At 36.4% G+C, this 25255-nt stretch overlaps 1 pseudogene; it reads right to left on the reverse strand.

The window, feature by feature from the left end:
- Positions 1-3291: 3291 nt before the first annotated feature.
- LOC134376660 (membrane-spanning 4-domains subfamily A member 4A-like) lies at positions 3292-19618 on the reverse strand (annotated as a pseudogene).
- Positions 19619-25255: the final 5637 nt, after the last annotated feature.

Below are 25255 nucleotides of genomic sequence, written 5' to 3' on the forward strand. Positions count from 1 at the left end.
GCATCTTCATGGGCTAAAATTTAAAAACACTACAGTAAAAAACATGACCAGGAGGTTGTAAACTGAATACTCACCAGGACTCACACAGGGCTGAAAGACATTCAAGTTTTACTTTGGATTGAATGTCCCCCCAAACTCATTGAAGTATAATCCCCATTGTAACTGTTGAGGTGGGAAATCCTATTATAGTAACTGAAAGATGGGGCCTTGAAGAGGTGATTAGATTGTGAAGATCAGGTTTAGTGGTAGCCATGGGTGTGGTTCTGAGGGCTTTTAAAGGAGAGATAGTGAGGAGGTTAGTCTCTCTCTTGCTTCTGCTTTTCTCCCAGTCAGTGTGATACCCTGTGTTGCTGAAGTCAACACCAAAGAAGGTCCTCATTGTAAGAGTTCCCTGGACTTTGTGCTTCCCAGTCTTCTGAAACTGTAAGAAATGAATTTCATTTCTTTATAAATTATCCAGTTTAAGGTATTTTGTTATAAGCAACAGAAATGGACTGATACAGTAAATTGATACCAGAGAAGTGGGGTATTGCTTATAACAAATACTTGAAAATGTGGAAGCAGCTTTGGAACTGGATGTTAAGGAGAGGCTGGAGGAATTCGGAAGAGCTGGCTACGAAAAGCCTAGCTTCTGGTGGGAGTTTAGAAGACAAGAAAGCCAGGGAAGGTTTGAAACATCTTGGAGACTGTTTAAATGGCAGTGACCAGAATGTTGATAGAAATATGGACTGTAAAGACCATTCAAAGGAGGTCTCAGATAGAAATATGAAGGAATTTATTGGCAACTGGGACAAAGATCACTCTTGCTATGAGTTCATACCCAAAAGTTTTATGGAATGTGAAACTTAAAGGTGCTGAACCAGGGTATTTGGCAGAAGAAGTTTCTAAGCAGCAAAGCATTCAGGAAGCTGTATGGCTACTTGCAACACCCTATGCTGAGTTATGGCAGAAATAGCATGATATAAAGTCAGGATTTTCAAGTCAAAAGAAAGCAGAGAGCAAAAAATTGAAGAATTGTCAGACTGGTCACAGAAAGAGTGAGAAAATCATTCAACAGAGCAAACCGACAGTTTGTGGGAAGATAACCCCCACTTTCATAGAATCTTAGATTATTCTGGTATCAAGTTGGATACCGTGATATTACATATTCCATCTCCTAAATCTTGAATTTATGAGTTACCAGTTTTCTGGGTAGCACCGCTTCTTCACCCTTGTCTCCCATGTAGCTATTACTCTTATGTTTAGCAGAGTGGGATGCTGGATTCTCAGATCCTTCTGCCCCTTCCTGTGCAGGCTGTGAGTCAGGTAATTGAAAGAAGATATCTGGCAGCTTTATGCAAGGTAGACATACTTTATTCTTCAGATGTGAGACTCACAGACATGCTTTACTATCAGACACAAGCTCAAGCTCTACTCCACTGGATCTTCCATGCTCTGCCGTTCCTCCGTGCTCTGCTGACCAGCAGTTCAGAGCAGTTACCTCTATATTTTTAGTACACAACAGTAGCCACAAGCCAAGCATTGCATAATTAGAACAATCATGCTGAATCGGTAAATGGGCACACGTGTGCAATTACACTACTCCTATTATAACTTGTTTCTAGTGAATGTGCTGAATTTTGCCCATTTGTAACAGATGTGAGGCAAGTGATCCTGACTAAATGTTTTCTACTTTCCTTACACAGAGTTACACTGGTTTAAAAGTCAGAACCTATGAAAACCATTGTGTTTCTCTTTCCAAACATTTAAAAGTAACTGTTAATAAGCTCAAATTAAGACTTACCCTAATTAAGGTAGCTTCTCTTACTAATTTATTTTTACTTTTTTTTTGTTTTACTTTTAATTGTTTAATCTTTGTATATCACCTACCAGAGGTGCACATTATTCTAAGTGGTTTACAAATATTAACACCTTTAATCTTCATAAAAACCTAAAAGGTAGGTACTGTTGTAATTTTCATAGATGAAGAAACTGAGGCACCACAATGTTAAGTTGACCGTATTCACATAGCTAGTAAGATGTGGGGCATCTGAGTTGAATTTGTCTAAAGAATAATTATTTTTATTGTAAATGTAGAAATAGGAGGCAAAGTCTCATGGACATTTTCCTACCATTTACATTCTAATCACATACAGACAGGACCTAGAAAAACCAGGTGAAGAGTGAGTTTTAAATGACATGATGTGAAATGCATGCAGGCAGTCTTCTCTAAAAATCTGAATTATGTCTTGTTCTACTAACACAGACTATTTGCATAAACTTTTTACAACTAAAAATACACTACCCTTAGGTTGCTTCTATAAATATTAACATTGAAAGTTTTATGTATGTAATAATTTTCCCCAAAGAAAGGCATTCTCTGGCCATACAAAATAAATTTGAAGGGGGCTGACCCCGTGGCTCACTAGGAAGAGTGTGGCGCTGGGAGCGCTGAGGCCGCAGGTTCGGATCCTATATGGGGATGGCTGGTGCGCTCACTGGCTGAGCGCGGTGCAGACGACACCAAGCCAAGGGTTGCGATCCCCTTACCGGTCACACAAAAAATAAATAAATAAATAAATAAATTCAAAGCAACAAATCAGAATATATGGGTGCAGGGTGGTTTAAAAAAACCAAGTGGGAGAAAAGAATCAGGTGATGGAGAAACCTATAGGATTTAATGGGAGCTTTAGCTTTTATATCAAATTTATAGAGGAAGCCATTGGAGGATTTTGCAGTTACTTTACTATCTGAATCTATTCCCTGTTTTCATTTATTCATATATTTGAAACCCCAGGATTTGGCCCAACTCCAGGTATACCTTGACTCAGTGACTCAAAGGATATCATTAGGGTCTGATCTTTCACTTGGCACCTCTCAGTTCTACTTTCCTTTGTAAGCATTAGTCTGTCACGGGATTCATATAGTAGCAAGATGGCCAATCATAGCAGCAGATTTATATGATCACAGCTCCAAGTCCAACAGGAAAGAGGAAAGAGGGAGACACTCTTTACTCGTCGGTGAAGCAAAAAAAAAAAAAAAAAAAAAAAAATGGCAGGATTAACTTGGATTGGAAATGTGTCATTTATATAATTGCTTTTTCTTAGTTAACAAGGGTCACTCTAGGTGGGTTAATATAATCCTGGCCATTGCTCAGATCTAGGACAGAGGTCAACTGCTGAAGCCAGGGGTAGAAACAAATCTACCTTTGTACAAAATTGGAGCAAGGAAAAATGATAGTTCCTTTCTATGTATATATAAAACAGAGTTGGGTTTTGGCAATTTTTCCCATGTGGGGTGCTTGCATTAAGGTTAGCAGAGATTTTCTGGAACATTTTCATGTTGATCTGATGATGGCATCAGACCGCCTTTAAACAGTGCAGGAGATGCTGTTTCTGCCATGTGAGGATAACATGGGAGAACTAACACAACCTGTGAAATCAATCAGAATGCCATACATGAGTCACCCAAATAACCTCAGGGTTTCCTTTTCCTGCCCACATGATGTCATCATTATTAGGGTTTATTCTTCCTTCTGTGAATTCAATCTCAAGATCAGTCTGGTGAGACTTCTCAGGTTTTCTTTAGATCAAACTAGATCTGGGACACGCATTCAGTGATAGCTCCTGGCCTGAGATGCTGATGGCTGTGACTAGGTCTTACAACTGGATCAAACTTATGTGTGGATGACGATGCTCACCAAGTTGGGTAAACCCAGGTGTCATGGAAAACACAGAGCTCTTCTTCCAAACTAGGCTGCTCCTCCTAATGACAACAGCATACATGATTTGCAGGCCATGAATAAAGCATTGCAAAAGCCACACTGGCCAATAATGGCAGGAATCATCACGAAACTAAGAAAATTGTGGTGGTTCTTCCACAAACTCAGTATGACATGAAGTTGAGGGAGCAGGAGGGAATGGGGAAACCAGGAAGAGACAGAGACTTAGACAATATATACCCCAAAGCCACTGCTCTTCTGGATTCACACCAGGAAATTAGTGGGAGCAACATTTCCCAGCTCTACACGACTCTAGGAGCAGAAGAGAACACAGGCCTAAATATTACCATTTGTTTTGGGGTTTCTCAGGGTTATAAATATTCATGAGATACAAAGCTGATTGTCACCCCTCGTGCCAAAGACATGAAGGCCAGATCCATACTGTCAGCATGCCCATTACCGCAAATTGTCATTTGAAAGTTATTAAGGAGTTTGCCCCCATGCCCACATGCTTCACTCAATGAAAATAAAATACTTCGCACAAGGAAATTACAAAATTATTGGTAATTTCTGAGAAACTCTCACTGCTGGCACCTTGTAATGCAAAAATTCACTACTAGACTTAACTTGAGTTAGTTTCTCTTCTGTGGGGAAGAGCTTGGGTCTGTGGGTAATGATGTAGCCTGAGATCCCTAAAAGAAGACACAGAGGTACAAAAAAAAAACAACAACAAAACCAAGAGCACCAAAAACTCAATCTCAAGAAACTATTATTTTATGTTTGGGTTGTGGGTTTTGTCTGTGCCTGGGCCTTTGGATGATGAAGCTAATGAGAGGCTATCGGGGTTCTACTATCCCTTTCCTCTGGAACCCTCAATCCTCGGAGGACACCTCTGCCCTGTTCTTTCTAGAGCCTCCTTCTTGGTCCCTTCTCTCCTATTTCTACTTCCCTCTCCCCACTGCCATCCTTTCTGCTTAGCAGCCAGGAGGACCTGCTGCAGGCCTCAGAGTGAGAGGACAGGCAGGTGTGCACAAAATGATAGAGAAGTTTCAAACTTTGAAAATGTTTTCATTAGACCAGAAAAAGTTTCTATGACAGGATAATGCATAAAATTTGGCATGTTTGGGGACCTCTCCATTGTAAAGTTTCTCTGATCTGGACTTGGAGGAGACACCCTTGCTGGAAGTAAAGGTGGGGAAAACAGCTTATCTTTGGCCTTTGTGGTAGGCAGGACTCTAAGAGGACACTCAGTGATCCATGCTTTTGTGATCCTTCCCCTTTAGTGTAGGTGGGACCTGTATGTATGGTGGGATATCACTCTTGTGAATAAGTACTGACCAGTTGTCTTTGAGTTTAACAAAAAGGTTATTAATCTGGATGGGCCTTACCTGTTCATGTGAACCCTTTAGAAGAGCTTGAAAGTACCACAGACTTTCACTGTCCTGCTGTCCTCAAAGAAGTACATTGTCATGATCACTAGAACTGAATTCTGCCAAATGGTCATGTAAAGGGACCAGAAGCTTCAGATGAGAACACATTCCCAGCCAATGCCCTGATTACAGCCTTGTAAGACCCTGAACAGAAGACGCAGTTATGATGTGCTCAGACTCTCAGTCCATGGAAACTGAGAGATAATAAACATATATTTTTTAAGCCCCTATGTGGAGTTGATTACTCAGCAATATAAACCTAACACAGACATCTTAAAGGAAAGCCCAATACTCACCCCACCAGGGTTACAACAGGTTGCTTTGCAACCAAAGGCAGAGAGAGACACAGCAATGCAGAACTCCAGCACACTTAAAATGAGCACCATACCATCCAGACCCTAGAAAAAAATTCGTAACAAAATGACGTGAGGAATAGAGATGACAGGTTCCTGACATTTCCCAACTGATTACCATGCCAAACGAAATAAAGCATTGACCAGGAGTCAGACAAAACTGGGTGCTAATTAGGCAATTCTTGGCCTGCTGAATGCTGCTAGATGTCACTTTTCCTCTTATTTTTTCAGTGAATAACCACTGTCTTTTTTTTTTTTCCTTTACCTGCTTTGTGCCTGTACTATTGTGGGAAAAGAAAGTGAAAGTGATTTTAAAAAGAGGAAGTGATCGTAAAGATAATTGTCATCTTAGATCTTTCTAACACTGGAAATTCTTTACAGTTGACACAATAATGTGATCTCATATCTTAATGTTTGCAAGCAGGATAACCATTCCTCAAAGTCCACATCATAATCCCCAGAACCTGTGAATATGTCAGGATATATGGCAAAGGAGAATTAAGCTTACAGACAAAATTGAGGTTGCTTATTAGCTGAAATGGGGAGAATTATCCTGGCTTATTCTGGTGGGCTGAAAGTAATTGCAGTATTCTCATAAGTGAAAGCAGGAGACAGAAGAGGTACAAAAAAGTTGTAAAATATCAAATGAAGATTGAGAATTTGCCCGGAGCTAGATGTTGAGGCTAAAAGTGGTTAGCTTTGCAAGGACATCAGAGACGTTGGGTAGAATACTGGATTATTCACCACTCGTATATTGTTCAATAAAATTTTAATTTCTGATTATAGAACTGCGTAACTCCATCAGGCTCCATAGGAAGCCCTGGAGACCTATAGGGACTGACATCTGGGCTCCATTTTTAGAGGGAATAACATTGCATACTGATCAGTGCTTTGAAATTAAACAGGAAAAAATTATGCAAAATGCCCAGCACAGTACTAGGGAGGAGGTGTTCTGTAACTACAAGCTTTCTTCTCATTTTGTCTCATCACACATAGAGGATGAAAAAAGAGAAAGATGAGATGTGGACACAACTCCTAAAAAAACCCCACTGTTCTATTTCTCAATCAATTCCAACCTCCCAAAGTAATGCAGCAGTTAGAGAATGTTGCTTGTTGCTTTCGCCAGAGCCAATGCTCCTCGTCTTGCTTCCACCACAGTAGCCCATAAAAAGAAGCAGCACTCACCATTAAAATTGACATAATCATGGAACAATCATCCACTGCCTCATGAGAGAGACAGTCAGGGATTCCAGATGAAATAATACTCAAGCTTATTGCACTGAATAAAATCCCTGATGCAGCCATCACAGAGCTGACGATGTTCAGTCCTAGGCTACCTTGGACCTGGACAGGAATGAAATCCAATTTTCAATCCAACAACATCCTCACATATGTCTCTATCAATCACCTTAAGCCCTCCACTTCTTTCCCAGCATGTTCCATCTTCTCTATGTTGATTATTTCAATATTCTCCTAACTTGTCTTTTTTTTAAAAATAGTAGTTTCAACTCTATTCTCTTTCCAAAACACAAATATGAACCTGTTATTTCAAGGCTTAAGTCTTCATGTGAATTTTGTGGGTGGAGACAAACTCCAAATCTCCTAAACAGAGCTTTCAGTGTCCATACACATTACCTGGACAGCCCCATCTGTGTCCATTTCCTACCATGCCCTGCTTCAAGTGCCTGGTCTCCCATCATTTTTTAAATGTTGCTTGTCTCTAATGTCTCTGTGCCTTTTGCATATTTTCTATCTCTGCTGAGTATTCCATTCTGCACGTGCATTTCTCATGGTGAAGTTATAAAGATTTTTTATAAGAACTAAAATTACTCAGGAAAGTGTGAGAGGTTTAGTGTGGCTATAGTACAAGGTACATTTTAATGGTTGTAGCTGGAGATGTCAGGGAGGCAGGTTGAGGACAGATTTGGAAAGGCTATATTGATTGTGCTCCAGAGTTTGGTACTCATCTTTTGAGCAAAGAAAACTCAAATCCAGTCTTTAGACAAGAAAAACATTTGTTGAGAACTGGACTTCTGCTTTTTATGGGCTTTGTAAAAGACAAGTTGGTGTAAAAGTTATCTTTTAAATTTCCTGCTTCTTGTTTAATAGCCTTATTGTGAATTTCTTTTACTGCAAACTCAAAACCCTTTTTGGACACAGCTGAAATACACATTTTAATCAATCAGTCAATAAATATTATGCTGACCAATATGTGGTATCATTCTTATGAACTGGATCTCAAGCTGCGGGGTTTGTTTGACTGGTCCAATTTGACATTTCTTCTCAGGAATTCTCTGTGTCATCATAATTCTCTGTGTCTTTCTCTCAGCAACTACCTTGCCAAAATATCAGTCCCATGTCAGTAATTTTATCATCAGCCAATTGCCTGATTACAGTCTTTGGAAGACAGGTCCAACTAGGTAAAATTTTCAATCTCTCCTGAATTTTTAAAAACAAACAAAATCTGGTTTGCTAATATTACCTTGAAATGCTGAGGTTGCCTTTCCATTCTGTTGATTTTTTTCTTTACTCTGCAGAAATTTTTGAGTTTGACATAGTCCCACTTGCTTATTTTTGCTTTTGATGCCTGTGCTTTTGACGTTATAACCAATAAATCATTGCCAAAATCAATGTCTAGGATCATTTTCCTATGTTTTCTTCAAGGAGTTTTATGGTTTCTGGTTTTAATAATTCTATATAAGAATTAGAGTAATTTCTGCAATTTTGTTCTTTAAGACTATCTTGACTGTAAGTGAACTTTGAATTTTCATATAAAACATTATCAAATAATTAGTTGCCAAAAATATTACCTAAGATTAATTGCAGTTGCTTTGAATATATAAATTAATTTGAAGAGAAAGACATCTTTTTAATATTGAGTTTTCCTTTCCATTTACATAGTTTATTCCTCCGTTTATTTTGCAAAGTTTCTGCATAGACATTTTGAACATTTTTTATTACATGTGTTTAATACTAATTGCTTTAATACCAGTTGCTGTTATTATAAATTATATCATCAAAAATTCTAGTTGCTTATAGATGATAAATATAAATACAATTGATTTTTGCAAATTGACCTTATATCTAGGAAATAGCTATAGTCAATTTTAAATTCTCACTGTTTTTCTGTAGATTCTTTCAGATGATCTATGAACACAATTGAGTCATCTATAAATAAACAGTTTCATAATGTTTTCTATTCCTCTTCTCTTTTTTTCTATTTCTTATCTGTTTGCCTTATTTCGATCCCTAGCACATTATCAATATAAATGGTATCCTCAAACCATATATCTGATAAGGAGTTAGTATGCAAAATATGTAAGGAAGTCATATAAGACATCATGTAAAAATGGACAAAAGACCTGAATAGACTTTATTCCGAAGAAGACATATAAGTTGCCAGCAGGTTTATAAAAAGGTGCTCAACATCACTAATCATCAGTGAAATCCAAGTCAAAACCACAATTTGTTATCACCTCCCACATTTTGAGACAACTATTATCAAAGAGATAGAAGACAGCAGGTATTGGTGAGGATGTGGAGAAAATACATCCTTGTGCAGTGCTGATGAAAATGTAATGGTATAGCCATTATGGAAAATAGTACAAGTTCCTCAAAAAATTAAAAATAGAACTGTTATATGACCCAACAATCTTTATTATGGGTATATACCCAAAGGAAATAAAATCAGCACCTTATAGAGATGTCTGTGCACGCATGTTCATTGCAGCATTATTCATAATAGTCAAGATACAGAAACAACCGAAATACCCATCAATGGATGAATGGATAAAGAATTGTGATGTTTAATATATGCATATATGTATATATGTTGTGTATATGCACACTAATATATATATATATTAGTATGTAATATAGTAATAATACATAAGTATTAGTACATTCATATATATATATGTATGTTCATAATAATGAAATATTATTCAGGCTTAAAAGAAGAATACCCTGCCATTTGTGACAACATAAAAGAACCCGGAGTCCATTATCTAAGTGAAATAAGCCAGAACAGAACGAAAAATATTGCATGATCTTACTTATAGGTAGCAGCTACAGAGGTGAGTTTGTAGAAGCAGATAGTAGAATGATGGTCAATGGGGCAGGGAAGGGGGCATGAGAGATGGTCAAAGGAGGCACCATTTCAGTTATGTGGAATGATTAAGTTCTAGAGATATCATATACAGCATGCTGAATATAGTCAATAATAATTGCTGCATGCTTGAAATTTGCTAAGAGAGTAGATTTTAAGTGCTCTCACCACAATAAAATAAAGGTAACTATGTGAAGAGAATGATATGCTAACAAGCTTGATCGTGCTAATCACTTCACTAAGTACATGTATATCAAAACATGTACACCTAAAATACTCCTATATTCCTAATTAAAATTTTTGGAAAATCTAAAATAAAATAAAGTTACACTAAAAAAATTTCATTAATTCTTCCTCTTCTTGCATCAGAAAAAAAAAAAGAGAGAGAGAAAATGTTACTCACCAGACCTTTTGTAGTTCTAGTCCTTGCTGCAATTGACAAGGATCCTGTGATAATAAACTAGGAATAAAAGCAAAAGTGCAGATTAAAAACTTTAAACAAACCTATGAAGTCATAACTTACTACCACTTATCTCCAAATTAGATAGGTATTTAAACAGGCCAATTTTTTAAGGAAAAATGCAAAAGTTTGCAAATAACTCTCCCTTACCCAGAAAAAACAGAGAAATTCTATGAGATGAATTCATAGGGAAATTTATCAAAATTTTCTTTTTTTTTTTTTTCCTGTACAAAATTTTTTTATTCTAGGATTTTTAAAAACCCTTCAATAGCAAGCAATTAGAAAATAATTTTCCTGAGCAATTGATACAGTTAAAAATCCAAATGTACCAAAAGATGGTGCTTAGATTTCCTTGCAGGCCAATTCATACTGAGTTTTAAATCTAGCAAGGAAGACCCAAGTGCATTTTTTTTTTGTTTTGTTTTGTTTTTTAATTTTATTTTGTCGATATACATTGTGGCTGATTATTGCTCCCCATCACCAAGACCTCCCTCCCTCCTCCCTCCCCCCTCCCCCCCAACAATGTCCTTTCTGTTTGCTTGTCGTATCAACTTCAAATAATTGTGGTTGTTATATCTTCTTCCCCCCCCCCCCCGGTTTGTGTGTGTGTGTGTGTGTGTGTGTGTGTGTGAATTTATATTTATTTATTTATTTTTTGTCGTTTTTTTCGTGACCGGCACTCAGCCAGTGAGTGCACCGCTCAGTCCTATGTAGGATCCGAACCCACAGCGGGAGCGTCGCCGCGCTCCCAGCGCAGCACTCTACCAAGTGCGCCACGGGCTCGGCCCTGAATTTATATATTAATTTTTAGCTCCTACCAATAAGTGAGAACATGTGGTATTTCTCTTTCTGTGCCTGACTTGTTTCACTTAATATAATTCTCTCAAGGTCCATCCATGTTGTTGCAAATGGCAGTATTTCATTCGTTTTTATAGCTGAGTAGTATTCCATTGTGTAGATGTACCACATTTTCCGTATCCACTCATCTGATGATGGGCATTTGGGCTGGTTCCAACTCTTGGCTATTGTAAAGAGTGCTGCGATAAACATTGGGGAACAGGTATACCTTCGACTTGATGATTTCCATTCCTCTGGGTATATTCCCAGCAGTGGGATAGCTGGGTCGTATGGTAGATCTACCTGCAATTGTTTGAGGAACCTCCATACCATTTTCCATAGAGGCTGCACCATTTTGCAGTCCCACCAACAATGTATGAGAGTTCCTTTTTCTCCGCAACCTTGCCAGCATTTATCGTTCAGGTTCTTTTGGATTTTAGCCATCCTAACTGGGGTGAGATGGTATCTCAGTGTGGTTTTGATTTGCATTTCCCAGATGCTGAGTGATGTTGAGCATTTTTTCATATGTCTGTTGGCCATTTGTATATCTTCCTTAGAGAAATGCCTACTTAGCTCTTTTGCCCATTTTTTAATTGGGTTGCTTGTTTTCTTCTTGTAAAGTTGTTTGAGTTCCTTATATATTCTGGATATTAATCCTTTGTCAGATGTATATTTTGCAAATATTTTCTCCCACTCTGTTGGTTGTCTTTTAACTCTGTTAATTGTTTCTTTTGCTGTGCAGAAGCTTTTTAGTTTGATATAATCCCATTTGTTTATTTTTCCTTTGGTTGCCCGTGCTTTTGGGGTCATATTCATGAAGTCTGTGCCCAGTCCTATTTCCTGAAGTGTTTCTCCTATGTTTTCTTTAAGAAGTTTTCTTGTTTCAGGGTGTATATTTAAATCCTTAATCCATTTTGAGTTGATTTTAGTATACGGTGAGAGGTATGGATCTAGTTTCATTCTCCTGCATATGGATATCCAGTTATCCCAGCACCATTTGCTGAAGAGGCAGTCCCTTCACCACTGAATAGGCTTGGTGCCTTTGTCAAAGATCAGATGGAAGTAAGTGTGTGGGTTGATTTCTGGATTCTCTATTCTATTCCATTGGTCAGTGTGTCTGTTTTTATGCCAGTACCATACTGTTTTGGTTATTATAGCTTTGTAGTATAGCTTAAAGTCGGGTAGTGTTATGCCTCCAGCTTTATTTTTTTTGCTCAGCATTGCTTTGGCTATGCGTGGTCTTTTATTGTTCCATATAAATGTCTGAATAGTTTTTTCCATTTCTGAGAAAAATGTCTTTGGAATTTTGATGGGGATTGCATTGAATTTGTATATCACTTTGGGTAGTATGGACATTTTCTCTATGTTGATTCTTCCAATCCAAGAGCATGGGATATCTTTCCATCTTCTTGTATCCTCTCTAATTTCTCTCAGCAGTGGTTTGTAGTTCTCATGATAGAGATTTTTCACATCCTTGGTTAACTCAATTCCTAAGTATTTTATTTTTTTGGTGGCTATTGTAAACGGGCAGGCTTTCTTGATTCCTCGTTCTGCATGTTCACTATTGGAGAAAAGAAATGCTACTGATTTTTGTGTGTTGATTTTGTATCCTGCTACTGTGCTGAAATCATTTATCAATTCCAAGAGTTTTTTTGTAGAGGTTTTAGGCTGTTCGATATATAGGATCATGTCATCTGCAAACAGGGACAGTTTGACTTCATCTTTTGTAATCTGGATGCCCTTTATTTCCTTCTCTTCTCTGATTGCTCTGGCTAGTACTTCCAACACTATGTTGAATAGGAGTGGTGAGAGTGGGCATCCTTGTCTAGTTCCTGTTCTTAAAAGAAAAGCTTTCTGCTTTTGCCCATTCAGGATGATACTGGCAGTGCGTTTGGCATATATGGCTTTAATTATGTTGAGATACTTTCCCTCTATACCTAACTTATAGAAGGTCTCTGTCATGAATGAGTGCTGAACTTTATCAAATGCTTTTTCAGCATCTATAGAGATGATCATATGGTCCTTGTGTTTGAGTTTATTAATATGGTGTATCACACCATTGTATGTTTAAAAATGGCAATCCTTGTGTTATATATATCTTATCACAATAAAAAAAGAAAAAAATTAAAAATATATGCATTATTACTTCACAAAAAGACATATTGAAGAAGAGTACTTCATTTACCATAGTAAGAAATACACATAAACTGTCTCATAAAAAGTTAACAAGAAATGTTAAATATATATATATTATATTTATACATAAATAAAACTTTACAATGTTCTCTAAGCACACAAATAAAAAATTGAACAAATAGGCATATAGAAATCATTTTATGGGATTCTAGTGGAGGACATAGCTGTACTGGAAACTAAGGTGGCCAATATAATATAAATTTATGATTGGTTCTGGTATTGGTACTTATACCGTATAAGGGAGAGAAAATAGATACTTTACAGATGAGGTTTGGATGTAAGATTGAAAGAATAATTGAAGGTAGCAGCAAAAAATGTTCTACCAATTAAACAAAGGCTCATTTAGTGGGATACCTACAATAGTCTAAGTGATACATCAATGAACCAACCCAGTTTCTGCAATTCCTGGTAGTCTACTGAGCATGTGTAGAAGGCATAAACTACATAGCTAGTTTTTTGGGTTTAAAAAGGAAATGAAAAGAAAATCAGAAAAGTAGAATCGTTAGATGTATGTAATTCTCAAATTAGAGTGATCCTATGTGACCCTTGATTCCTGTATCAAATGGTTGTATGATCTTGGACGTTACTCAACCTAAGTTCCAATTTCTTCATCCATAAAATGAAGACAATGATAAATGTTTATTCAGAAGTTTGTGGTGATTGTTTGAAATGCAATTGCAGATATAAGGCACTTAGTACAATTCCCAGATCATAGGAAGAGTTTAATAAAAGCTATCACTGGCATTAGTATTATTAGATATATAAACTGTTGTGCAACTTCCCAGAAGTAGATCAGCATTTGCTGTTCTTCGAATCTTGCACTTCTGCTGTAAACAGAGGAAGGGAAGCAAAACCCCAGCTGTATAGTAAAACTCTAAACTATCTCATTCTTAACTTTATAAATAAATGAAAACTCCACAACACTTGAATAGGTTTGATTAGATCACAAACTCAGTTTATAAGTTTTGTTTTTTTCTTCCCAGTAGACAAAACTTGGCATTTTATATTCAGTTTACACTCTCAATTTGCAGATGCAAAAATCTTTGCGTTTTGACTTGGGAGATTTTCAAACTTTCTTTAATTTTCGTTCTAATTTTAATTTTAATTATATTAAAACTTATGAAATAAAATTTATCTAATAGCAATTCCATTTACTAAGTTAGCGATTTGCTGAGATATGATAGTTGATGGACTAGACACTACAATTGCCTGCATACCAGCTACACCTTCTCTCCTTTCTTGCTAATAAAACCCTCATTTTGTTCAGTCTCCCATGAACTTCAGGGTAAGCTGAACTCTTTCCAGCCACAGAGATGAATCTTTATCGGTCCAATCCACTAACGGCAAGTCCATTGCCTTTACCCATAGTTGGTTTGGGAATATGCATATAAAACAAGTCTGATATGGTCTACCAGCAGTCCTCAATTAGGTCCTTATATGACTGAATTAATCAACTTTGGAAATGACTAGTCACTGAGCCTCCTGTGAAATATTCGGCGTTTTCAATATGTATGTCATTCTGATTTGGGTCTTTGACAACATACTGATGTAATATATCCTAACTGATGCATATTAAATATGTAATCTGCCTAGATTTCCACAAGATTTATATTATTATTTCCTCTTTAAATATGAGAAACCTGAATAAAGGTTGGAACCTTTCTCAAATTTATAGAACTACAAGATAGAGTTAGGCCAGGATTCCAAATGTCAGAATATTAACAACTATGTCATGTTATTTACAATTATATCAGAAGGTGTTCTACTCACCATCACCGACCCCCAACTGGGTAACCCATGTTCAATATAAATGGATGTGGATCGTAAAATGGCAACATGACATTCGTCATTATTATTCCAAAGCTGAGGTTCATCAGGGCACTCAGAATCTGCACAACCTAGAAATGATGAAGAAAAGAAAAACCATTTATCACCTTAAAATGGTATCCATGCCACCCCCCTTCCAAACAGTACGTTACCCTCAATCTCCATTTAATATAGTCAAGTGACCTTCTTGATAATCTCTTGTCACTTTGTTTTCATATGAAGAGCCATGGATATACAGTCCACCTTCCATTTCTGTGGGTTCCTTATTTGTGGATTCAACCAATTGAACATAGAAAATATTCCCCCCTAAAAAATTGCATCAGTACTGAACATGTACAGACTTTTTTGTGTGTCATCATTCCCAAACAATACAATATAATCAACTATTTGCACATCATTTACATTCTATTAGGTATTACAACTAATCTAGAGAAGATTTAAAGCATAAGGGAGGATGTATGTAGGGTATATGTAAAAACTATGCAATTTTATATTAGAAACTTGAGCATCCAAATTTTGATATCCACAGAAGGTCCTGTAATTAATCCCCCATGGACACTGAGGGACAACAGTACTAAATTATTAAAATTATAGCTCAGGATATCTGTCATTGCCTCAGTGATTTCAGTGTTAAAAAAAAGTATGCCAGAACCTGCTCAGAGGTGTTTTTCTGATACCTATGATGCTACTTTTACCACAACTGTTGCTATCCTTTGTAACATGTTCAAACAGGAGTAACCCAAGAATTAAGAAGAAATCATTCTGGCAAGGAGATTATACATATATAAAGTAAGGACAGTAGATACAGGAGAAGGAAAAAAAGAGAGAAAATATAACATTCTTATGAGGGCTGGACTGAGAACATGAATGTAAGTACAAGAGTCTAAAAATAAAGGAGCTACTGTACAATTACTCCATAGAATTAAAAAGGAAGCAATGAAAAGAAAAACAACTTATCAAAATTTTTGATATGCAGCAACTGCAGTGCTTAGAGAGAAGTTTATAGCATTGAATACATTTATAATAAAAAAGAAAGAACTAAAATCAATCACTTAGGCTTCTACTTTAGGAAAACAGAAATAGAAGAGCAAATTAAATCCAAAATAAGCAGAAAATAGTAATAATTAGAACAGAAATCGATGAAATTGAAAACACTAAATCATTAGGGGAAAAAAAAATCCAAAGCTGATTTTTTGAGAGGATAACATCAATAATCTTGTAACCAGGCTAAGAATAAAATTGAGAGGACACAAATTACTAATATCAGATATGAAAGAGATTCACTACAGATACTATACAGTTTAAAAAGATAATAAAGGACTAATGGGAACAACTCTATGCCCCATATTTTGATAACATAGATAAAGTGGATCACTCTTTGAAAAGCATACTCTGCCAAAACTCACACAAAAAGTAATAGACAATCTCAATAGAACTATATCACTAAATAAATTGAACCAATAATTAATAACTTTCCAAAATATAAAACACCAGGACCAGAAGGGTTCAGTGGTAAATTCTATAAAATGTTTAAAGAAGAAAGTATATCAATTCTCTACAGTCTCTTTCAGAAGATAAAAACAAAGGGAATTTCCTAACACATTCTATGAGGCTAGCAGTGACCAATAGTAAAACCTGAAAAAGACTTTGTAGAAAAGAAAACTACAGTCTATGAACATAGATGCAGTAATCCTCATTAAAATATTAGCAAACTGAATTCCATGATGTTTAAAACAAATTATATACTATGACCAAGTGGGATTTATCCCATGTATTCAAGGCTGCTTCAACATTCAAAAATTAATTAGTGTAATCCATTACATCAAAAGGCTGAAGAAGAAAAATTGCATGAATATTGCAACTGCGGCCACCAGAGTTGGGAAAAGTGGGAGAGTAAAGTGGGATTAGGGAGAAACTGATAAAGGGCCACAAAAAATGTTTACATTGGGTAACAATAAAATTTTTAAAACTACACAAAATCCAACACTCATTTATTATAAAATTTCTCAATTGGCTAAGAATAAAGATGAACTTCCTCAACTTGATAAAGAATATCTGAAATAAACTAACAGCTAACTTCATGCTTAGTAAGAACCTCAAAGCTAACCCCTAGGATCAGGAAGAAGACCAGGATGCACCCTCTCACCACTGCTTTTCAACATTGTACTCAAAGCCATAGCTAAAGCAATAAGAAAACAAAAGGAAACGAAAGGCATACAGATAGGATTTTGGTTCTTCCCAACTTCATCTATAGATTCAGTGAAATCTCAGTAAAAAACCCCAGCAAGTTATTTTTATGGATATAAACACACTGATTCTAAAGTTTATAGGGAGAAATCAAGTACCTAGAACAGCAAACACAATATTGAAGAAGAACAAAGTTGGAATACTAACACTGCCAGACTTCAGGACATACCATAATCTACAGTATCAAGATGGTGTAATATTGGCAAAAGAATAAACAAACAGACCAGTGGAACAGAACGAATTGCCCAGAAATAGAAACACATAAATATAGTCAACATATATAGTAGAAATAAGATACTCTTTTCAACAAATGGTGCTGAAAACCCTGGACGCCCTCAAGCAAAAATTGAATCTAGACACAGGTCTTATACTGCTCACAAAAATTAACTCAAAGTGAATCACAAACTAAATGTAAAACTCAAAACTATAAAATTCCTAAAAGACAACATAGCCAAAACCTAGATGACTTTGGTTTGATGATGACTTTTTTGATGTAACACCATAACTGCAATCCATGAAAGAGAGAACTGATAAGCTGAATTTTACCAAAAATAAAAAATTTATGTCAAGAGATGAAAAAACAAGCCATAGACTGGGAGAAGTTGTCTGCAAAAGATGTATCTGGCAAATGTCTGTTAGACAAAATGTACAGCAAACTCTTAAAATTCAACATAAGAACACAAAATCTGATTGAAAAATAGACCAAAGATCTTAACAGATCCCTCACCTAAAAAGACATAAAGATGGCAAAGAAGCATATGAAAAGATGCTCCACATCATATATCATCAGAGAAATACAAATTATAACAATGAGATTCCACTACGCAGCTATTAGAATGGCTAAATCCACAACACTGACAATAGCAAGTGTTGACGAGGATGTGGAGAGCAGGAAGTTCCATTCACTGCTGGTTCCAAATGTCTGAAATGACACAGTCACTGGGAGGACAGTTTGGCAGCTTCTTGCAAAACTAAATGTGCTCTTACTTTCAAAACTAAATGTGCTCTTACCGTACGCTACCCATAGTAGTAGAAAACATGTCCACACAAAACCTGCACAGAGACGTTTATAGAAGTTTTATTCATAACTTTCAAATATGCAAACAAACATGATGTCTTTCAATAGGTGAATGCATAAGTAAACTGTCCAGACAATAAAATATTATTCAGTGCTAAAAATAAATGAAATATCAAGCCATGAAAAAACATGGAGGAAACTTGAATGAATGTTATTAAGTGAAAGAAGTCAATCTTAAAAGGCTGCTTGTTGTATAATTCCAACCATATCACTTTCTGGAAAATGAAAACTATGGATACAGGAAAAAGATCAGTGGTTGCCAGCGATTAAGGAGTAGGAAAAGATGAATAGACAGAACACAGATGATTTTTAGGGCACTGAAACTACTTTTTATGATACTATAATGGTGGATACACATTATTCTACGTCTGTCCAAACTCATGGAAAGTACCACACAAAGAGTGAACCCTAATGTAAATTATGGACTCTCAACAATAATTATGTGTCAATGCCAGTTCATCACTTGTAACAAATGTGCCACTCTGGTGGGGGAAGTAGATAATAGGGAAGCTTCACAGGTGTGGGGACAGGGGAACATATGGGATATATTTACTCTTTCCTCTCAATCTTTCTGTGAACCTAAGACTGCTTTAAAACATATAGTGCATTTTAAAATATTAATTAATATGTTAAAATAAACTTAATGTATGTCAACATAAGTAATATACTTCATGAGAAATACCTGTATTTTATTTTCCAAAATTAAAAGAAAGAATAGTGGGAAAAAAGGGATGCAAACTGTCCACTATGACTTTTGCCCAGTGGTTTGAAACTTGGACTAGAGATCGACTTCTATGTTCAAGTCCTGTCACCTGCCATAACCTGTGGTTCTTTAAAACCTCCATTTCTTTTAGGCACACCACTTGAGAGGCTAGAAGATTTTTTATCCACTGAGGAGAAGGCTAGGAAAAGGTACCAGAAAAAGAGAGAGTAACAATATGGGTCCATCAGTTACCAGGAAGGTCTGTGGAGAGGACGCCAGCGAGTGCACAAATGGCTGTTCTTTTCCTGATCTTCCATGATGAAATTATATACAATTATCATGGGTGACTACTACCCTAAAACAGATATGAAGTCATTATATCTTAAACACAATTAAATTAGAAGCACAATGTGATAGAATATTGATGCCCCTAGGGCTGTCTGATAATTTGCAAGACTAATGGGACTGAGTATTTGGCATTAGTTCTGATCAGTTATGATTCGACAACAACATTGATCTTCTCCCAGATTTGCATCTGACTTACCCCAAGGACTTTGGGTTCTCCCTTCAAGAACTTCTCAGGCATCCCTTTCCACAGATATGAGTGTACAGCAGCAGGCTTCCCCAGCTGGGGCACACCAGGACCAGCCTCTGATGTGCTCTGTTCCATTTCTTGCATGGCAGGCTTGGCAGCAGAAATGGCACTACAATAAAAAAATGCAGTTTAGGATGAGAAAATAGCACGACATGGACATGGCACTTTGAAGCAGTTTTCTCCTGAAGTACAAACTCTTTTCTCCATTCTCTTTCTGTGTTATAATAGCTGTTAGAGCCATAGAAGTGGAAGAAATAATACGTAAGGAGAGAGACAGAGACAGATAAAGAGACATGACAGGGACTAAATGTCATGTGATGTTAAAATGTTAGGAGGTATTTATGAAAAGGAAGTGTTGACAGAATTGAGGTAAATATGCTGGACTCATCAAATTATGAAATTTTTATTTTCATTTATTCATTTATTTAAATTGGTTATGAATATTCATGAGATACAAAGCTGATTGTCACCCCTCGTGCCCAAGATGTGAAGGCCAGATCCATATCGGCAGCATGCCCATTACCACTAATTGCAATTGTACCCCGTGTCCCCCACCCAATTATCCTCAACCTCCCTCCCCCTCCCACTTTCTCCCAACCCACTTTGCAACCCTAGGCATGCTCTCCCTATGCAAGTCCAACACACCACTTGGTCTTTCTTTCCTTTCTACTTTCTCTCTTAGCTCCCACTTATGAGTGAATACATGAGGTATTTTTCTCTCTGTGCTTTGCTTATTTCACTCAACATAAGTTTCTCCAAGCTCATCCATGTTGTTGTGAATGGCAGAATTTCATTCTTTTTTATGGCAGAGTAGTATTCCATGGTGTATATATACCACAGTTTTCTTGTCTAATCATCCATTGATAGACATTTATATTGGTTCCATATCTTGGTTATTGTAAACAGAGCTGCAATGAACATGCGAGTGCAGGTATCCCTTTGACATGATGATTTCCATTCCTCTGAGTATATACCCAGAAGTGGGATTGCTTGATCATATGGAAGATCTATCTGTAGTTGTTTGAGAAACCTCCACACTGTTTTCCATAGTGGTTGTACTAATTTACAGTCCCACCAACAGTGCAGGGGTATTCCCTTCTCTCCACACCCTCACCAGCATTTGTTATTCAACGTCTTTTCCATTATAGCCAGTCTAACTGGGGTGAGATGGTATCTCAATGTTGTTTTAATTTGCATTTCCCTGATGACTAGCGATGTTGAGCATTTTTTTATGTACCTGTTGGCCACTCGTATGTCTTCCTTTGAAAAATGTCTATTGAGTTCCTTTGCCAATTTTTTAATTGGGTTATTTGTTTTTTTACTGTGTAATTGCTTGAGTTCCTTGTATATTATCGATATTAATCCCTTGTTGGATGCATAATTAGCAAAAATTTTCTCTCTCTCTGTAGAAATTGTTGTTTCAATCTGTTAATGGTTTCCTTTGCTGTCCAGAAGCTTAAAATTTCAGTCCAAAGTCTGTTCAAATTTTATCACTATCCTGATTTCTGCCTATAACACTGATTATAGCCAATTTCCTATTGAAGGGTCACTTTTATAATAGTAATAAACTAAAAAAAATCAACTGCCTTCCAAATGATTGTTTAATATTATATAGTCACTCTTTTCTAATCAGTGCACAGTTATATTCTCAGAGCTAGAAACCTCCTCCAGGTTCATCTTTATTGAGTGTAATTTATGCAATCTTTTATTTGTTCCTATGAACTCTGAAATTTGGAAATAAAACTTATGGCTCTGAGTTACCCACTTGACATCACAAATTTAAATCTTTTGTCCTATCACAATGCTTTTTAAATCCTTACTTGCCAATGCAAAGTAAGGATACATAAAATTATTTTTTTAGACACTGTGCACAAATATATTATTATTATATTATGCCTCTTTCTCTCCTCAGTAGGTCCAATCATGTTATGTGTTGTAAACTGTGAGAGAGAGAAGAACAGAAAGACCCCTAAACTTCTTGCCACTGAGGACCTTTATAACTTATGTTGCCACAACTATTGCCACAAACTCTTGGAACCAAGACCACCGAAGCACCTGCAGTCTTCACTGATAGATCACCACTGAAGAAGCTGCATGGAGCCTACATCATTGTGCCCACCCAGAACCAGAGCCACCACATCCTGCGTTGCTGGTACTCTCAGGCCTATATGCAAGTGAAAGCATTTCTTTAGAAAGCCACTCTGTGAGGTTTGGAAGATGTGACTGCTCCATAAGCCTTGCAGACAATACTGCAGAAACACAGAAACAAACAAACAAAAAAGCAAAAGAACATGACACCACCAAGGGAACAATCTATTTCTCCAGTAATGGACTCAAAGAAAAAGAATCAGTGAGATACAAGAGAATACAGATATACAATTCAATGACATTGGTAAAACAATTCATAATCTAAATTAGAAATTCGACAAACTTGTAAATACAAAAAAGACCCAAACGGAAAACTTGAAGTTAAAAAATTCAATGAATTAAAACAAAAATGCAAAAGGAGTTTCAACAGCAGACTAGATCAAGCAGAAGAAAAAATGTCTATGAATGTAAAGACAGGTCTTTTGAAATTACCCATTAAGAGGAAAAAATGAAAAGAAATTTTTTAAAAAGAAATAGTGTAAAGAAAGTCTATAGGACTTATGGAACATCATTAAGTAAATACATGTTTACATTATGGGAGTTACAGAAGGAGAAAAGGAAGAGAAAGCGACAGAAGATTATTTATGAAATAATTGTTGAAAACTTCCCAAGTATTTGTAGAAATATAGACATCTAAATTCATGAAACTCAAAGTCCCCAAATAGATTCAAACCAAAGAGGTTCTCTCCAAAACATATACTCAAATTGTAAAAACTCAGAGACATAAAAAGAATTTTAAAAGCAGCAAGAGAAAATGGATAGTTTACATATAAAGTAGTCTCTTTTAGACTGTTATCAGACTTATCAGCAGAAACCTTGTAGGCCATGAAAGAATACATAAAGTCCTTTAAAAAAGAAAAATGCTGCTGAATAAAAATATTATAACCAACAAAGTTGTCCTTCAAAAATAAAGAAGAAATAAAGTCTTTCCCAGACAAGCAAAAGCTGAAGGAAATTATTACAACTAGACCTGCAAAATAGGTAATGCTTAAGAGAGTTCTTCAAGCAGAAATGGAAAAATGACAACTGGTATCATGAAAACATACAAAAATATAACACCCACTGGTAGAGGTAAATTTATAATCAAATTCAGAATACTCCAATAATGAAATAGTGGTGTATAAATCATTTATATCTTTAGTGTGAAAGTTAAAAGTCAAAACACTCAAAAACAACTAAAGCTACAATAAGTTGTTGAGAATACACAATGAAAAGCTGTAAATTATAACATCAAAAATATAAAATGTTGGGGTGAGGGCAAAAGTCTCAAGTTTTTGCACGCAGCAGAAGGAAGTTGTTATCAGCTTAAAATATTCTATTACAAATATAAAATTTTTTATGTAAGCCCCAAGTTACCACAAATCAGAAAAGTACAGCAGATGCACAAAAAAAGTGAAAATAATCAAACCTTAGAACTAGAAAATATTACCAAATCACAAAGTAGACAAAAAGAGATGAAGAAATCTACAAAACAACCTAAAAAGCAATTAAGAAAATTGCACTAATAAGTCCTTACCTATCAATTATAATCTTGAATAATTCATGTACACAGATTAAATTCTCCAACAAAAATACAGAGTTGTTAAATGAATTAAGAAATAAGACCCAGGCCGGCCTGTGGCTAACTCGGTAGAGTGCAGTGCGGTGCTGATAACACCAAAGCCACGGGTTCGGATCCTATATAGGGATGGCAGCCGGTTGGCTCACTGGCTGAGTGTGGTGCTGACAACACCAAGCCATGGGTTGAGATCCCCTTACTCGTCATCTTTTTATAAAAAAAAAAAAAAGAAAAGAAATAAGACCCAACTGTATGTTGCCTACAGGAGACTCACCGTACTTTTAAGCACACACATACGCTGAGAAAGAGAGCATAAGAAAAAAAGATATTTCATGCAAATGGTAACCAAAAGTGAGCAGGGTTGGATATACTTATATCACATGAAATAGACTTAAAGTCAAAAAACACCACAAGAGACAAAGAAGTTCACTATTTTATGATAAAGGGGTTAATGTGATACAGGAAGTCCTCAGTGTCCCTGGGCTTGGGTTTCAGAACATGCCTCTGGGTTTCCAGCCACTTCCTGAAGTCTCAGGCCCCCTCCTCTGAGCTCTCCCCTGGAGAAACGCTGCTGTTGCCAGTTAGATCTATTTTTAGCACCAACACTGGGAAAAGTAGCCCACAGGGGACTGGTTTATGCAATCCAGTGGCTGGGCACGCTCGCTAGAGTGCACAGAACATTCTGGTGCATATTGACTGGGAACCAGCCCCTCAATTGAATATTCATTAGATAGAGAAACTATGAAAGCCAAATCCCAGCTAAAGGCAGGGTTGCTGCTCACCTTCCTGGAGGCAACCAGAACTTTGCTGGCTGAGGTGTATATATTTTACTTTATATCTAACTTATTTCAGGAAGCAGTTACTCATCCTCCTGAGCCAGCCTGCACTTTTTACTGAACTTTAAGTACGTTTGTCTTGCTTTTGTTTTAGACTTGATGTCTGTACTGAAATTACTTTTTCATTAAACATGGTGTGGGCCCTGCTCAGTCTCTAGAGCTATGCCGCACTCTCTCTGTGGAACCTGTATTTCTTATCTGTTATATTAAACTTGTTCTCACTTTCTACTGTGACTCTGCCCTTGAATTCTTTTCCTGTGGTGGAGTCAAGAACCTGGTAAGAGGACTGGATGGGTTGAAGCCAACTATTGGGGACCCCAGACCCTACCTCCAAAATCAAATGTATCAAGAAGACATAATAGTTTAAACACATATGCCCCCAACGTGATGCACCTAAATAAATGAAGCAAATATTAATGGATATGAAAGAAGTAGATAGAAATATAATAATATTAGGGAACTGTAATACCCCACCTTTAACACTAGATAGATCAACCAGACAGAAAACAAATAAGGAAATACTGGACTTGAGTTGTAGTTTAGTGCAAATAAACCTAACAGACAGGACCTAACAGAACTTTCCATCCAACAGCAACAGAATATGCATTCATCTCAGTATACATGAAACGTTCTCCAAAATAAACCCTATGTTAGGTTACAAAACAAGTCTTAACAAATTTAAAAATATTGAAATCATATCTAATATCGTTTCTGTCTCCAATGGTATTTAACTCAAAATCAATAACTGGAGGAATCTTGGAAAATTCAGAAGCATTTGGAAATGAAACAACATTATCCTGAACACCCAATGGGTCAAAGAAGAAATAGAAGGGAAAATTCAAGGATATTTTGAGGCAAATCACAATGGAAACAACAAACCAAAACCTATAGGATGCAGCAAAAACAGTCCTAAAAGGGAAGGTTACAGTAATAAATGCCTACATTAAAAAAAGAAGAAAGATCCCATATGAATAGCGTAACGTTATGCCTCAATGAAACAGAAAAATACATAACCCCACAGTTAGCAGAAGGAAGAAAATTATAAAGATCAGAACATAAATAAATCAAAGAGAGAATTAAAAAACCATAGTAAAAACCGATAAAACTAAGATTTCTTCTTTGAAAAAAATAAAGAAAATTGACAAACTTTTACCTACACTAGAAAAAAAAATTAAAAGA

The sequence above is a fragment of the Cynocephalus volans genome, chromosome 4 (genome assembly GCF_027409185.1).
Source record: "Cynocephalus volans isolate mCynVol1 chromosome 4, mCynVol1.pri, whole genome shotgun sequence".
Taxonomy (NCBI): Eukaryota; Metazoa; Chordata; class Mammalia; order Dermoptera; family Cynocephalidae; genus Cynocephalus; species Cynocephalus volans.